The sequence below is a fragment of the Rhinatrema bivittatum genome, chromosome 4 (assembly GCF_901001135.1).
Source record: "Rhinatrema bivittatum chromosome 4, aRhiBiv1.1, whole genome shotgun sequence".
Classification (NCBI taxonomy): domain Eukaryota; kingdom Metazoa; phylum Chordata; class Amphibia; order Gymnophiona; family Rhinatrematidae; genus Rhinatrema; species Rhinatrema bivittatum.
In genome coordinates, this window is record NC_042618.1 from 199,989,265 (window position 1) to 200,007,374 (window position 18,110).

Here is an 18,110-nt window from a genome sequence, read left to right on the forward strand (position 1 = left end):
GGCTTGTAAACTAAACAGCATCATCTAATGAGGCTGTATAAATTTAATTTATCATTCATTGCATCTATTAATACAGCAGTTTAAAGTGGTACACTGCCAGTGTTACTTAACACACAAAATTATAATCATGATAATAAAAACTTGAGAATTTGAGACACAATGCCTTCCAGATGATGGCACCACCACTCCAGAAGGATTCAAGCCAAGATTATTGGGCTCACTGTGAGTACCAGACTGAAGCAATTAACACAAGTTGTGGTAGAGAAATATGAGAATGACACTCCCAAAATTTTTTTGAAAGAGTCAAAAAACACATAAGTAACAGATATGATATCTCTGAAAACAGTTTTCATAGCAAAAATCACTTAATTAGCCCTCAGAAGTGCAATGCCCTTTGAAGAATTCTGTGATGCAGTCTAGGTTTGGAATCTTAAAAGAGTTTGACATAGGGCTATACACAAAATTTGGTTTTATGGAAAGTGTTGTATGCATTCCTGAAATGAAAGGCTGCCAGATGAGTGAGGAGAGGTGTCTGAAATGTATCAGCAAAGCCCAGATACTCTGTAAGTATCTTTCACCTATTCTCAATACTGTCCAGCAATGCTCACACAGAATGTGTTTTTTCAATGACCACCGCTTGGAGAAACAAGAGGAACAGACTGGAAGTAGATAGAGTGAAAGCAGAACTCCAGATCTGCATTCATTTTTCAGAAGAATGCAAAGATATGTACTTTCACATCTCAGGGAACAAAAAAACTTCTGAAAGATGCCAGGAAAGGACAGAAATGCCAATAGCAATTGCTCCTAGATTTGTGAGTAAACATTTAGAGGTAGATATTCAGCAGGCCAGCTGTAACATTACCCAGATATTCATCAGCAATTATCCTAAGTATCTCGCTGAATACACCCGGATAAAATTATCTGGCTAAAGTTAGGACAGGCATCCGACGTAACTAGACTTACCCGCTAACTTTGGCCAGAGAGCACTGATATTCAGTACTGTCTGGTATAAGTGTAACCACACATTGGGAATGCCTCCAACCTTACTTCTTCCGGTTTGCGCATGCAGAATTAACCCGTTCACCCAGGACATATTTTTAGCCCCACAGATTTGTCCAGCTAAGCCTCAAAGTTAGCCAAACAAATCTTTTGAATATTGACCTCTTAACTTTGGTAGTGTTTATAGATGTTGTTAGTATGAATTAGCAGTACATTTACTTAACTTTGGTAGTGTTTATAGATGTGTTTCTTGAAACACTTCAATGCCACCCTACGGGGGGGGGGGGGGGGTGGGGGGTGTGTGATTCAGAAGGAGGAAAAAAGTGACATATTCAAAGTGAGACAGTTAAACATATAGCACTAACAACAAGCATCAATTCAAGTTCTCCAATATTTTCAACCCCTGCATTCTACTTTATTTATCAATGGGAATGAATACAGCAATTGGTCATGGAACCAGCAAGAGGAAAAACTATATTAGATCTAGTTCTCAGTGGAATGTAGCACCTGGTGCAAGAAATAAAGGTGGTTGATCCGCTTGGCAACAGTGATCATAATGTAATAAAATTTGACATAATCACTGGAGGGCGAATACTAAGGAAAATTACTGCAGTAGTATTTAACTATAAAAAGGGAAACCATGATAAAATGAGGACATTTACTTGAAAAAACTGAAATGAGCAATCCATAAGGTTAAAAACTTGCAGCAGATGTGGATGCTGTTTAAAACCGCCATCCTTGAGGCCAAGACAAAATGTATTCTATACATTAAAAAAAAGTTGAACACAATTCAAACAACTGGCTAAGTGGTTTAATAGTGAGGTAAAAGAGGCAATTAAAGTCAAAAGGGCATCATTCAAAAATGGAAAGCAGACCCAAATGAGAAAAACAGCATAAGCACTGGCAAGTTAGATGTAAAAAAAAGTAATTAAGTAGGCTATGACAGAATTTGAAAGGAAACATGTCTGAGGTAAAAACAAATACTAATAAAAACATTTTCAAGTACATTCAAAGTAAGACGCCTGTGAGGGAGTCAGTTGGGCTGCTAGATGACCAAGGAGTAAAAGGGATGGTCAGGGAGGACAAGGAAATAGCAGAAAAACTAAATGAATTGTTTTCCTCTGTCTTTACTGAGGAGGGTGTCTGGGTCATACCCACATCGGAAACCTTTTTTGTTGGTGATGACTCTAAATGACTAGATGGAATCACTGTGAAACTGGATGACATAATAACTCAGATTGACAGACTAAAGAACAACAAATCACAGGGACCGGAGTCGTTTGGAGCATGCCCAGTGCTTCAGAGGGTTGATGAGTTGGAGAAAGAAGAGGAGATAGAGGAAGAGTGAGGAGCTGAAATCTTCCCTGGGTTTAAATAGAGAGTGGATTGGAGAGATGGAGATTCCCCCTGAATCTCACAGAAGACAATCTGAGCATTTGACAAAGAGTTTTTGAGGAAGAGATTTGAGAGAAGACTTTTTGGATTTTGACTGACCAGTGCCTGAGGAAGGGCATACCCTGGGTATCCCAAAGGATTGAATCAAAGATCTTTTGACCCATTTAACCAATTAACAGATTTATTGAAGAGAAGGATATAGACTTTCGAGCCTATAACTCAAGAGACTTGTATTTTTTGAAAGGTTTGTATTACAGTTGAAGAGTTTGACCTTTTGAACCCAATTTGGATATTTTACTTGGGGGGTTACTTTTTTCAGCCCAGTTCATGCTAGAATCAGAAATATACTCTAGTTACTCCACTCTGATTGGTGAGGATATTTTCAATCAGGATGAAGGTGCAAGAGCAGGAAGGGAAATGATAGGGATGTGCATTCGTTTCATCAGTTTTATCCGTTTCCTATACAAGCATGTAATATGAAACGTATGAAACATATGAAACGAATGCACATCTAATTGACATGTAATGGGAGACGTACGAAACAAATGAAACAAATGCACATCCCTAGGAAATGAACAGAAGAAGGATGGACAGCGAAACCCTTTGTTTTTTATTAATTATTGGTTGTACGTTGATTCTGTTATCTTGACCTAGATCCTTTTCTTTAAATTACAGTAAAAACTTTGAACACCAACAACGGACTCTACAGTGTTTTCTTTGAGCATACATCAGTATTGACTTGCTAAGGGATGGATGAACCTTTTGTGACTCTTGGTTTCTTCCTGCGGTGTTTATTTCAGCTTCCCTGCTCTTATTCTTCACTATATGGCACCTCCTGGAACTATGTGATCTAGAGTGTGAAGGGGTCACCACTTGGGTAACGTGTTTTACTAATGAGTTATAAAGTTTTAATAAATGAAATCTTCCTCCCCATCCAGACTTAAACTTGGACCTGTAGCACCCCTAGTCGAGGATAAAGCACCAAATCGGGGGAACCACTACACTAGTCTTAATTCAAGTCCTTGCCTTGCCTTTTTCCAGTTTTATGTGTTTGTGTCTAATTGGGGTCTTGTCTGTTTGTTCCCATTTGTATCTGGCTTTGCCCAGGTTTTATGGCTTTCTGCTTTATTTAGTCTTGTTTTGTTTGCTTGTTCTTGGCCCTCATTTTGTGGCCTTCTGGTCTTAGTCTGTTTGTCCTGTATACTTGCAGTGTGCTTCTTATTTTGTGTTTGTCTGTGGACACCCTTTTGTTCCTGTCTCTGTTTCCTGAAGCCAGCTCTGGTTCAGTGGGGTCTCTTTCTGTACCTGCCCATGCTGTGCATGTCCTGTTGAACACCAGAACCTGAGGGCTCAACCCAAGGGGGAGGTGGTCGGTCCAGGCAGAAGACTCAGGTTCCAGGCCACTGAGGCCAGTACTGTCTTAAGCCTGCTCTGTCTGGGTCCTGCCCTTCTCCTGCTCTGGAAGCTACCAACCTCCTGCTGTTGATGTCACTAGCATCATCACACTGGCACTTTTTATGTTCTTATACGGAGGAATGAATTGTCAGAAATCACAAACAGGGAATGACCATAGCACAAAGAACCCGCAAGTGATAATTCCACCTTATAACTGGAGAATCAATTTCTATAAGGCTCCTTTATTACTTATTTGGGCCTCCATTGCAATGCAATAAATGCATCTGAATATGGAAATGTCATCAAATGCTTCATGACGTACAAGTGCTTCTGACAAAGGGGAGGTCATGTGACCTAAAACAATGACATCATTCCTACCTTCAGAAAGCATCCACCGTGCTGTGATCAAAGTCCATGTTGAAATGGATCATCATGGCAGAATCTGGAATATACCTGTTAGTTCTAAGTGCTCTGCTTGTGAGGCAATCTAAAATATTTGAATCTTCAGCATATTCAGCAACTCTGCAGCAAGATTCCTGACAACCTCTGCAATAGCGCAGAAAACCCTCAGGGGGTATACAAAAGTGGTTACAAACAGTCAAATAATCTTGGTTTTCCTCTTGGTTTGTGAAACAACCAAAAACAGTAAATCAGTTAGCATTAGTTTTGCTATAGTAACTCGGGGCCGGATGCAGACACAGCCAACAGAGGCGCTTGCCTAGGGTGCAAACATTTGAGGGTACAGTGATAGAGTGCCACTATTTTTCCCCTTTAACCTATGCGGGACTGGGCTTTTAGCCTGGTCCATATTAAATCCTACAGAGAGAGAGAGCTCTGTGGGCGGGACCCTGTTGGGAGGGGAATAAGAATGTGAGCCCAGCTGGGATCAGGAGGCTCCCCACATCTCCAGAAGCAGGGAGCTCCTGACCCTCTCTGAAGTTGTGTTGTGAGTGCAAAGGTAGGCAATCTACTAGTGCTATGTTGATTTTCTATTTATGTTAATAAAAGTTAAGATTGCTTTAGAAGAGGCTGGAATCAGTGTGGTTTTCTGCTCCAGCCCAGATTTGCTCAGTCATCCTCACAGCCCCCAAAAGATTGGACTCCCCCTTGCTGCTCTCTAATTTCTGGGGGCGAAATCCTCCACTCTTGGTCCTCTGCCTGAGGATACCTTAATCTTAAATCTGTCCCTGCAATAACTAGACACTGAGGAGATGTGCATGTTTGTAAAGCCATACAATATATTGGTTCTGGCTGCAACTGAGACAGGCAACAAAATGACATCACGTCAGTGCCGCCCTCATAGCCACTGGCATAATTGTTAAACCATCACACAAAACAAGTCATAAAACATATGCAGACGAAATGCCAATAAATGACAACTGAACAGACATCTCAGCACTTATTTTCACAAAATTAAGTATACTCAAAGAGCAACAAAATTCAGAATTGACTTATATTAGGGACCATCATACTACCCCACAGATACTGAGGCCAAATTTTTATAGGCTTTCAGTTTTCTCACCGCTCTGGATGCACTTTAATCATAGGCCCAAAAATATATTATTTAAAGTTTTTTAGATTTTTTTTTATAAAGAGATACTTCCTCCATTTGGCATTACCCGACATGATATCACATTTCGCATATGCTGCCTCAGGGGCTGCCGATATTTCTTCTTCAATCGGCAGGAAGAAAACTGTATTTCAAAAAGTATCTATTTTTATTTAAAAAAATCTAAAAAACTTTAAATAATATATTTTTGGGCCTATGATTAAAGTGCACACCGAGCAGTGAGAAAACTGAAAGCCTATAAAAATTTGGCCTCAGTATCCATGAGGTAATATGATATATTTATAAATCAGAGATGGGGAAAGGGCATAATGGGGAGGAGATGAGTTAGCTGGATAAGAAATCTGGCTGATTCTGACATTCAGAGTTAGCTGGATAACTTATCCAGCTAACTCTAGCTGGGCTACAGGGCTGTCCTAAATTTAGCCAGATAAATTTATATGCTAATTTTAAAGACAGCCAGGTATATTCAACAGTTTCTGAGCCATGCAGTGACTAAATATGGATTTCAGAAATGACACATTCATGTGGCACAGTGTCATAATTTCTGAAATTTATTTGTATATGTATTATGTGTGTGTGTATCTATTAAAAGTATGGGGTGGCATATTCAAAGTGCGTTCAGCACTTAACAGCTGGATAAATATGACTTATCCTGTTATCTAGTAGACCACTGAATAACCGGATATATTCAGCGGCCCCTAGATAGTCAGATAAGTCATTTAGCCAGCAATCTTTAAACTGCATTAAAAGTGGGTGGATCAGGGCGGTGCTACTTAACCAGATAAGTAGCAATATTCTCTCTTATCCAGTTAAGTTAATCGGATAAATAAGACCAGCCATAGAGCTAGCTAACTTATCCGACTAAGAAGCAATTTGTGTGCGGATATTCAGCGGCTTTTGCCGTGTCACTGAATATCCCTTGTAACTTGGCCTTTGGCCTGTTTATGGGTTGTTTTTTTTTCTTATGGGTTGAAAAAGGTGGTATGAGACGGGACTCAGATGGTTAAAAGGAGAGAAGGTCTGAGAAGACTCAGAATTGGTTGAAAATAGGAGGACTCCGAAAGAGTCACAGTATCCACAATACTGTGTAGGTACTGCCACACCACATGCCCTACACAGCCAAGCCTGACTGTGTCGTGGATCACGCTGATGGTTCCCACTACAGACTGCTAGAAGATTCAGGATGAAGACTCTGGCGAGGTGCGCCTGCCACAGCCAATAAAGGCCAGGTGCGGCCCATGCCAATGGAACAGGGTTTAAAGCAGAGTTCATTCGTGAAAACGAAGGCAGGCGCAATAGACTCCAAAGGTCCGGCAGGATATAGGAGAAGGAAGGAAGCTCGGAGATGGGACTCGGTGAAGGAACACTGAGATGGGATTCGATGCGAGGAGGATTAAAAGCTGGGAGCTTCAGGAGGTTGCACTGCCGAGGACATGGAGATCAGGATGCATGAAGACAGGATCCGTGGAGACCTCTGGAGAAGAAGATTAGGTTACATGAAGACAGCTTGGCGATGAAGATCAGGATGTGAAGACATCAGGAGATGAAGATCTGGTTACATGAAGACATCTTGGCGATGAAGATCAGGATGTGAAGACATCAGGAGATGAAGGTCTGGTTACATGAAGACATCTGGAACACAGAAGCTTGATAAGACAAGAGACCAAAGAACGAAGAAAATGTAGACGAAGACACAGGATCCCGCATAGAACGGAAAGCCTTGAGAAGCTGGAAGACAAGAGTCCTAAGGAGGACTGGCTCCTTGCGAAGGCAAGCTTGAAGTGAAGACAGGCCCTTTTTATAGGGCTGAAGAGGATACTCCTTCGATGACATCAGAGGTGCACCACTCCCTGGCTGTACCTTTAAGAGAGGAGAGGAGACGCGGCTTCGCCCCTTAGAAAGAAGGGGCAGGACCTTGGAGAGCAGTGTCCCTGCCACTGAAGACTGCAGGAGGATAAGTAGGCCCCGAAGCAAGCCCCGATGTCAGAGGCGACTTCCTGCCACAGAAGATGGTCCTAGGACAGCTCCAGGTGCTAGGCAAGACCAGGGATGATGGCCCTCTCCCACGTAGGGCTCAAGGTAAGGTTGGTGGCTTCTGGGCCACATAGAAAGCTGTCGGCGGCCTTCTGGCTGCATGGAGGCATGGTGGCAAGGCTCGCCATGCAGCAGCTGAGCAGGAGTGGTCTCCAGACCACAGGGACTGCAATAGCATGGCTCCAGCCACATGAGGAGCGCGTCAGCAGCCTCCGACCGTGTGAGGTGAAGCAGTGTGGCTCCAACCACGTGAAGACCCCTGCAAGAGCAGTTTTGGGGTCACCAGGTGAGGCACCTCCACGGCAATGGTTCCCTGCCATGGCTCGCGGTGGCGGTGATGGCCGGCGGCCTCCGGACCCTGAAGGGTGTCGTAGCACGGCTCCAGCCATGTAAAGAGAATATCTGCGGCCTCCGGGCTGAGGGGTAGGAGAAGAGAAGTACAAGAAGAGAGGTGAGAGGCTGCCAAGGGGCAGGATCACAACAACTAGAAGAAGGAAGATGGCTGATGCCACATTTACCCAGGTCTATACAGGTGGGAAGAAGGAAGCGACATGCTTACAGGAGCCCACACAAGCCAGGAAGAGGAGGCAGTGTGTCACTGCCCTCTTAACAGCTGGTGCAAAGGGGAAAAGCTGCAGCATTGGACTAGCAGGATAACATTAACAGGGAGGTGTTGCGTGTCCAGTATGCGGCAGGCCCGCGACCGGGCCTACTTACCTCCAGTGCCTAGCTGCTGGTCCTGGCCCGCCTTTCCTCATGGCTGTGGGCAGCCGCCTATGCTCCCGAGCCTCCGTTGCCTCCTCGGCCGTCTCTGGCTCCACTGCGGACCTCCCCAGCTCCCGGCAGGTCTCCCCAAATGTGCCGCAGGGAGATGCCACCGTCCAGTGTCCTGTGGCCCTCTAGGCGCACGTGCGTGTGCCTTGATGTCTTTTAAAGGGGCCATGGTGGGAATGGCCCCGGATGTTGACGTCACCGGGCCCTGCTATTTAAGGCAGGGCGGGCCACTATTTCCTTGCCTTGGCAACAGGTCTCCACGCTTGTCGTGTGCTTGTTGCTTGTTCCTGACTTCATTCCTGGTTCCTGACTTCGTTCCTGGTTTCTGTTCCTGACTCGTTCCTGGTCCCTTCCTAGCCTTGTTTGGACTGATCTCTGGCTTTGACCCCTGCTACGCTTCGGACCACGCTCAGGACTGACCTCTGGCTTTGACCCTTGCTACTCTTCGGACCACGCTCAGGACTGACCTCTGGCTTCAACCCTCGTTCTGTTGACCTCCGTACCTCACCTAACTTACTGCCTGCCCAGACGCCAGCCTGGCCTCTTTTTATCTCCTGGTATCTTCCTGGACTTGGCCTTCTCAGGCTCTGGCCTACTATGACTTGGGTCCATCTGTCTCATTCCTGGTCCTCTTTGGCATTTGGGCCTCTGGATCCCTGCCTCATCCAGACTTGCTACAGTCTTCCTGTTACCTCTGCTGGTCCCAGGCTATCTACTGCTTCTCCAACTGGGAGTCATCTGATGGAGGCCCACCTAAGACCAGCTGGCCCCGGCACCCAAGGGCTCAACCTGAGGGGAACGAGGGCTGGTATTGGCAAAGCTCCAGTCGGCCTCCGTCTCTCAACCAGCTCCACCTCCTGATGGTGGGGACCCATAGGGCTTGCCCTGCAGGTAGCATTAACCCCACCTCAGGCCAAAGGTCCACCTCCAACGCAACAGGAGGGAGGAGAGTGTTGGGGTCAGGGAGGTGAAGGAGGGTGGCAGTCAATATGGAAAAAAATGAAACGGGTCTCATCCACAAAAGTTTGACCAGGGCCCCTTAAGTGGATGGAAATGCCATCAGATGGTCCTGATAATAAATATCAAAGATAATATTATATTATTCATCAATTAAGACAAAGCATTTAGATCCTAACAAATAAAACAAACTAAAAATTTAAAATTTCATTGCTTTTGTTAAAATATGTTTTCTGTCACATAGTTCAGACAATAAATAAAAAGTTATAGAAAAGTGATTGCCACTTCCCTTAATTACCAACAAGGCACCAGAGGCAGGGAGTGATTCAAGATAAAGGTGCCTGGCTGTGTCGTCTCTTGCTTAAAGCATCAATATCAAGAAGATTTATAAAATCTATTCTGTTGAAACTATTTGAAGTCAAGCGTTCTGTCTGAAAACTGGAATTTAAACAGTGATATCTATTTAAGCATAAGGTATGCCCTCCAAGATGTCACAGTCTGACAAGGAAGAAAAAGAAAGATAAAAAGAGAAAGCAGCAAGAGAGATACAGGTCTGCAGAAAAAATTCACTTCAAAGACCACAGACCTCCTCATAAGAGGTTTGTGAACTCCTTTATCAAACTGCAGAAAATGCATAGGTTCATTAAATTACTATGCAAAACTTAAAGAAAATGTAGCAGTTGTTGGCAAACTCGACCCCCCCCCCCCCACCACCACCACCAATGGATCCACACAAATCTGTCACAGATTTCCACAGATCAATGGGAATTTCATAGAGCCACAGCAAATATTCTGATGGATTCCTCCCTTCCTCCCATGATCTCAGGTAAAATCAATGGATTTCTTTTTTTCAAAGTCAAGCTAGGTTGAAATCTGCCTGATCTGAGTTTGACTTAAACTGTTTTGCACATCCCTGGTGACTGCCTCAAAATCATGCTGTGGGCAGCCAAGGCAGCATTCAAATACAGAAGTCTACGCATGCTAAATACTTTGCAAATAATGTGGCATCTCTTATTACTGTAAGAGACCTCCACAGGAGTACCTAAAACTAGATGAATGCACTCCCATAGAGGTATACTTTAGAGGAAATAAAAGGAAGGAATGCCAGAGCACTGTAACACAAAAGAACATTTTAAAAGATGGTAATTGTTTCCCATCATAGCTGACAACTTCTGAAATTTCTAATGAGGCACAATTTCTATATATTGTGAGGAACAGACCTTCATGTTTCATTTAAATTCTTTCCGTTCTACCTTCTTATGATCACCCCCACCCCCCGTACCCATCACTCCCTGCTTACAAGCATTCAGAGCCTTACTCTGAACAATGAATTCCTCCATTAAGAAGTAAATATGTGAGCAATCATAAATTATACATATACATACACACACACATTATACACACATGCAATTGCAGCATTCATGTAAGGAGCTTTCAGTAAAAACTTTAAGGAGCTTTCATTCCCTGCTCAATGGGAACCAGCCTCTGTTGGGCTACAGTGCCATGGGCCTTCATTTGGAAGCAGTTGGGGATTTTAACCATACTTTATATCCCATTCCCCACTCCCACCTCAGTCTCTTTGTAGCAATAGTCCTTGGCTAGAAAGGGTATACAAACTGAGACTCCCTCCACAACCTGTAGTAGTCTCTAGTCTAGTGGTTAGAGGAGTGGACTGAGAGCCAAGGAAGCCAGGTTTTAAATCCTGCTTATGTTCCTTGTGACCTTTGTAAGAGCTGGAGGCGCTTCACATTGTGTTGAGAGATGCCGTTGAATACAGAATTGCAGTAGTTGAGTTGGTTGGCGATTAATGCATGGATTACAGTTGCAAGATTCTGCTTATCAAAGAAGTTGTGGAGTTGTCAGATCCGATGCAGATACATGAAGGAGGATCATACCATATTAGAGATTTGGGGGGGTTCCATTGTGAGGTTTTGGTCAAGAAATCCTAGGCTTTGTACCAACTCCTTAGAATGTAGGGTGGTACCTGCTAGAGAGGTAGAAGAGGACCGGAAGGCTCATCTGCATACTGCTCCCAGCATCCCCCAGGAGAGGACTCCAGAGGTCACAGAAAGCGATCCAGGTTTCGAACTCCACAGCCCCAGCTTCCAGAGGCCCCACACCCTTTGCAATAGAAGAGGACCGGAAGGCTCATCTGCATACTGCTCCCAGCATCCCCTGGGAGAGGACTCCAGAGAACGCAGTGAGTGATCCAGGTTTTGAACTCCACAGCCCCAGCTTCCAGAAGCGCTGTACCCTTTACAATAGAAGAGGACTGTAAATGTGTGACTCTCAAACCTCTCAATCCTTTGAGTGAAGATCAAATTAATGGTGGTTGAGGAGGTTTGGTAAGTATAGCTTTGGGAAATCTTTGAACTTAAAAATGTTTGGTGAGAGGTTTAATAGTGGGATATATTCTTTAGAGTTTGTGTGTTTCTGAGATAATAAGCAAGCCAGAGGGAGTTAATTCTAGTGTTTGTCTTTCCCTCCCACCCATCCCTAGCTCAACCCTTGATTTTTAGGCAGAGACACTTTCTCAGTAAAAATCAATCAGGCTCTTTTCTAAATCATATTATTGCACCAGCCCTTATTGAGAGTTTAATCATCCCCTTGTAGGACACTAATAGATTAATTAGTGAATAATCTATAAATTTAAAGTAATCTAATGCCAACTCCTTTAGCTACCTAAACTTAACTAGGAACTCAACAAAATTAAGATGAAGGCAGCCGTCCAGCAGCAAGAGGGGGGCTTTCCAGTCTTTTGCATCGAGTGTCACATGTATGATTTTTTTACCCACCGATGAGAGACCATATGTGTGCACCCGGTGCAAAGAGATCCTGGCTTGCAGAGAACGAGTCTGATCTCTGGAGGATAGAGTGGCAGACCTAGAGGAGCTGAGGCAGACATTAATGAGACCTTCAGGGACATAGTAGCTAAGTCTCAAATCCAGTCTGGCAGCCCCAGTGCTGCCTTGGATCAGAAGGTCTCCCATATGGAGAGCATTACCCTGGTGTAACAGGAAGTGATTCTGTAGCAAGGACCTTACCTCCAGGTGATGCGTAGCCCTGGGAGGTCAAGCCTCCCAGGGCTACTGCCCAGGAGGGAAGAGTTAGGTCGGCTATCATAGTTAGTGATTCAATTATTAGAAATGTAGCTAGCTGGGTGGCTGGTGGACACGAGGGCCATCTGGTAACTTGCCTGCCTGGATTATAGACAGTGCTGGGGAGGAGCCGGCTGTCATGGAACATGTGGGCATCAACAACATAGGAAAATGTGGGAGGGAGTTTCTGGAAGCCAAATTTAGGGTTTTAGGTAGAAGGCTGAAATCCAGAACCTCCAGGGTGGCATTAACTGAAATGCTCCCTGTTCCACGTGCAGATCCCCAGAGGCAGACAGAGCTAGAGAGTCTCAATACATGGATGAGACAATGGTGCAGGGAAGAGGGATACAGGGGGAGACTTTTTCGAAAGGATGGGCTCCACCTTAACCAAAATGGAACCAGGCTGCTGGTGCTAACTTTCAAAAAGGAGATAGAGAAGCTTTTAAACTAGAACAAGGGGGAAAGCTGACAGCAATGCATGGTTTGGAAGAATGTATCTTTGAAGGATACTAATGAAATAGGAGAGTTAGGGCATCCCAACAGAAAGGTACCAATAAATGCAAAAGTAGCCCATGTGCCTTTATGTAAAGAATCACATGAGCTAAAGAATTCCAAATTATCCATATCAACTGAAAAGAAGGTTGTTAATACAAACAAAAAACACACTTTGAAATGGCTTTATGCCAAATCCAGAAGTCTAAGAAGTAAGATGGGAGAGTTAGAATGTATAGCAGTGAATGATGAGATAGACATAATTGGCATCTCAGAGACCTGGTGGAAGAAGGATAACCAAAGGGACAGTGCTATATCAGGGTACAAATTATACCGCAAAGTTAGGGAGGATCAACTTGGAAAGGCTGTAGCAATTTATGTCTGGAACAGTATAGAGTCCAACAGGATAAAGATCACACAGGAGACTAAGTGCTCAGTAGAATCTATATGGGTAGAAATCCCATGTGTGTTGGGTAAGAGTATAGTGATAGGAGTATACTTTCATACACCAAGCCAAAATGATCAGATGATGAAATGATAAGAGAGATCAGGGAAGCTAACCAATTTGGCTGTGCAGTAATAAAGGGAGATTTCAATTACGCAAATATTATCTGGGTAAATGTAACATCAGGACATGCTAGAAACATAAAATTCCTGGATGGAATAAACAGCTTCATGGAGCAATTGGTTCAGGAATCAATGAGAGAGAGAGCTATTTTAGATTTAATTCTTAGTGAAACGCAGGATTTGGTGAGAGAGGTAACGGTGGTGAGAGAGGTAACGGTGGTGGAGCCACTTGGCAATAGTGATCACGAATGTCGGTAAATAAAAGTTAATAAATAAATAAAATAAATAAATAATAAATAAATAAATAACATGTTCAAATTCGAGCTAATGACGGAAGGGGACAATATGTAAATCTAAAGCTCTAACACTAAATTTTCAAAAAGGGAACCTTTGATAAAATGAGAAAAATAGAAAAAAACTGAAAGGTGCAGCTGCAAAAGTTAAAAGTGATAACAGGCATGGACACTGTTTAAAAATACAATCTTAGAAGCGCAGTCCAGAGGTATTCCATGCATTAAGAAAGGTGGGAGGAAGGCAAAACAGTTACCGGCATAGTTAAAAGAGGCTATTTTAGCCAAAAAAAAATCCTTCAAAAATTGGAAGAAGAATCCATCTGAAGAAAATAGGAAAATGCATAAGCATTGCCAAGTTAAGTGTAAAACATTGATAAGGCAGGCTAAGAGAGAATTGGGAAATGAAGTTGGCCGTAGAGGCAAAAACGTTTTAACATATATCCGAAGCAAGAAACCTGTGAGGGAGTCGGTTGGACTGTTAGATGACCGAGGGGGTTAAAGGGGCTCTTAGGAAAGATAAGGCCATTGCAGAAAGACTAAATGAATTCTTTGCTTCTGTGTTTACTAATGAGGATGTTGGGGAGATACCGGTTCCGGAGATGGTTTTCAAGGGTGATGAATCAGATGAACTGAACCAAATCACTGTGAACCTGGAAGATGTAGTAAGCCAGATTGACAAACTAAAAATTAGTAAATCATCTGGACCAGATGGAATGCATCCCAGGGTTCTGAAGGAGCTCAAAAATGAAATTTGAGATCTATTAGTTAAAATTTGTATACTATCGATAAAATCATCCATTGTACCTGAAGACTAGAAGGTGGCCAATGTTACCCCAATATTTAAAAAGGGCTCCAGGGGTGATCCAGGAAACTGTAGACCAGTGAGCCTGACTTCAGTGCTGGGAAAAATAGTTGAAATAATTCTAAAGATCAAAATCACAGAGCATATAGAAAGACATGGTTTAATGCAACACAGTCAGTATGGATTTACTCAAGGCAAGTCTTGCCTCACAAATCTGCTTCATTTTTTTTGAAGGGGTTAATAAATACGTGGATAAGGGTGAGCCAGTATATGTAGTATATTTGGATTTTCAGAAGGTGTTTGACAAAGTCCCTCATGAAAGGCTTCTAAGGAAACTAAAAAGTCATGGGATAGGTGGCGGTGTCCTTTCATGAATTACAAACTGGTTAAAAGACAGGAAACAATCAGTGGATACTTTCTCTGGATGGTGGAAATCCGCAGTGAATCTACCAGTTCCTTCATCACGAAATTCCCCCCAGAACCAAAGTCCATAAGAACTAGGGTGGGGAAGTTCAAGTAATCCATGGAGATTATTACTGGGAGTATCAGTTGGGGAGCAGGTGTCATGAAGTCTAGGATCATCATCCCCACCAGATTCTAGGCTAGCGAGTTTCCCAGCTTCACCGAGCATTTAGCAAGTAGGTGGTCTTTGCCCGCACAGTATAGGCACAGGCCTAGTTGCCAACAGTGAAGTCTTTCTTCAGGAATGAGGTGGCCGTGGCCAAGCTGCATAGGTTCATCTGAGGATCCAGTAGAAGAGGAGGCCAGAGTCAGTGGAAACAGTGGTCTCTGGAAGCGATAAGCCAGAGTGATGTTCTTGCCCAGAGGTCAAGCTTCCCTGGTTCATTACTAAAGGCGGTGGTCTATCTTCCCTGTCAAGTCGATGAGCCCTTCCAGAGATTCTGAAAGATCTCGAGCTACCAGCTCGTCTTTGATCCTGGGGGGACACGCTCTTCAGGAAAAAAACTGCAGAGGCAGTTCTTCCTCCAGATGAGTTTGGTTGCCAAGGTCTGGAACTTGATGGCATATTCTTCCAGAGAATGGGTACCCTGGCGCAGGTGCAGGAGTTCTGAGCCCATGGTAGCCAGCCAACTAGGCTCCTCAAAGTCTTTCTTGAAGGCAGCAGTGAATAGCTGCTTGGAGCATAAAATGCATATAGCACTGGTTTAAGAATCCCCAGTACTGCTTGGGGTTCCCCCGCTTACCAGTAACTGCGGGATAGGGTGGCTCAGGATTGCAGGCACAGCTGGTATCGATGGTGGAAGTACCAGAGCGGGTGAGACTGACGCTATGGTTCCATGGAGGCTGCCAACAGTTCCAAAAATCCCTGCTGCTCCTGGAGCTTGTGTGCAAGATCCAGAATGGCCTGAAGAGTGGTGATGTCTGCTGAGTCTATGGCCTCGGCAATCTGTTGTGGGCATGAACTCTTGGACTGAGGTGGAGTTGACGCAACCTGCAAATCCCTGCCATTGGCTGGCGGAGCCGGCCAGGTGGTGGAGCTTCACCTATACCAGCCCTCAGGTGCTGGGGCCAGCAGGTCTTAGGCGGTGGCCTCTGCTGAGCTGGAGATCCATGGAGAAAGGTAGGTCACAGGCCAGGGTCCAGGGCAAGAGTTAGGCAGTGGTAAGTGGCAGGTGGAATTCAAGCATAGTCAGGAGACAGACAGTGGTCAGTAGCAGTCAAAATTCAAGCATAATCAGGAGTCAGGATGAGGTCAGAACCAGAGATCTGTCTAAGGGCAGGTGGGACAGTCAGACAGGCAGAGAGGCGAGGAACAACATTAGCAGGCAAGCAAGGACTCTGAAGAAACAGAAGAACTGAAGAACAGAAGACCGACCACAAATGAAGAACAGATGAAAAACTGAAGACTGACCACAGACGAAGACTACGGGAACAGGAACGAAGGAGACCAAAAACTGAAGAGAAGAAGACCAGGAATGCCCTGGTCTTGTAAAACAAATAAGCATGGGTGTGGCTTGCTTATTGCGGCGGTTACTACCCCTACTATCCCTAACTAATCAAGCTTGATATTTCACTTGGATGCAGCTCCATCACTGCTCCCTACATTAATGGTGGGGGTGGAAGGGAAATAGAACCAAAGAGCTAAGAGAAACAGATAAGTATGAGAAAATAAATGTGTGAAGCTTGCTGGGCAGACTGGATGGGCCGTTTGGTCTTCTTCTGCCGTCATTTCTATGTTTCTATGCCGAGTTGAAGACCAGGAACAGATGAGACAAAGAACAGGAACAGATGAGATGAAGACAAGGAATGCTGAGGAACTCACTCTACTTTTCACTAGTGGACCTAATGCTGAGGCAAGAAGGAACTGCAGTAGTGGCTTTTTATAGGCCTACATCTGTGAGGTCATCATTGGGCGCCACTGGCCTTTTCCTGCCGTGAGCCCTTTAAGAGTAGTGATGTTGAGCGCATGCCTTAGGAGGGCCCGGGGAAGCGGTAGCATTGTGTCAGGTGCAAGAGAATGCAGCATTCTGCTGTGTCTATCTGGGGCCTTCTCCAGCATCGGGGCATCTTCTACTGGGCTCAGGGCTGGAGGTAAGTGCGGCAATCCTTGGGCCCATTCTGCAGACCACCAGATGCAACACCTAGGTACAGGGGATTGCTATCAAGACATGACATAAGCATTGCATGCACAATCTTTACAGAATCCTCTAGCATAAAAAAATCTCTTTGTTTTTTTTAAATGACGCAGAAAATAAAACCCCACTTTGGTCACGGTAGCCACTTAGCCTTCCATAGACAGAGATGAATCTAAAACAAATCCCTAAGCTGTTAACCTGATCTATCACCAGGATATCCTCCACCCCTAACTTATAACTGGGTAGAGTGTCTCATAACCTAGGGCACCTAACCCACAAAACTTCAGTATTTTGAGTGTCTATTTTTAATTTATTTAAGATCATTTATTTTTTAATCATCTGTAAATAGTGTTCTAACACTTTCAGCTGGTCATCCCAGTAGAAGTGTACAACTGCATATTATTAATTCCCTCATTAATGGTGGACCTTTGGTGATGTGGTGTAGCTGGTTCATACTAGCGAGCAAACCCACTAGGCCCACACTGACAGCTTATTGATGAGTCCTGGGGTGGGACTGGATGGAGCTTAGCCTATACCAGCCACCTCCCCCGCAGGTTAAGCTCTTGTGTTCTGGTGGCTGACAGGACTTAGTTGGGTTCCTATAGCAATCCAAAGAATGAGAATCAAAGCTAGACAAAGATCAGGGTGAGCAGCAAATGGCAGATATGAGAAGACAAGTCAATGATCGGGACAGGCGGCAGGCAGCGGATACGAGAAGACAAGTCAGTTGTCAGGAAGACGACAGACAAGGTGAAGTCAGGTCCAAATCAGGGGTCGGTCTAGGCAGCAATCCAGATAAGACAAGGTCCAAGCAGAGGTCAGAATCCAAGAAGGCAGGCCAAGGAGAGCAATACAAAGACAAGAATCAAGACAAGACAAGACTCGGGCTAGACAGGGAGGTTGAACAAGGGTTGGGTGAAGCAAGGACACAAGAATGCAGAGACACAAGAACAGGAACAACGGGACATGAGAACAGAAACAGGAAGACAGGTACCAGGCAATGAACTCTGAAGGCCTAAGAACTCCAGGAGACCTGTGGCTGAGCTGCTGATGGAGTGCCCGGGATAATCTTATATAGAAAGAGGCTTCTGATGTCAAAGGGTGCCGCAGTGATTCTACCGCTGTGGCCCCTTTAAC

General features: G+C 44.3%; 1 protein-coding gene across 1 annotated transcript in view; it reads right to left on the reverse strand.

Moving 5' to 3' along the window:
- CACNA2D2 (calcium voltage-gated channel auxiliary subunit alpha2delta 2) overlaps positions 1-18,110 on the reverse strand; it is a 1,734,543-nt gene that overhangs the window by 1,377,460 nt on the left and 338,973 nt on the right. The gene's annotated exons all lie outside the window — the stretch shown is intronic.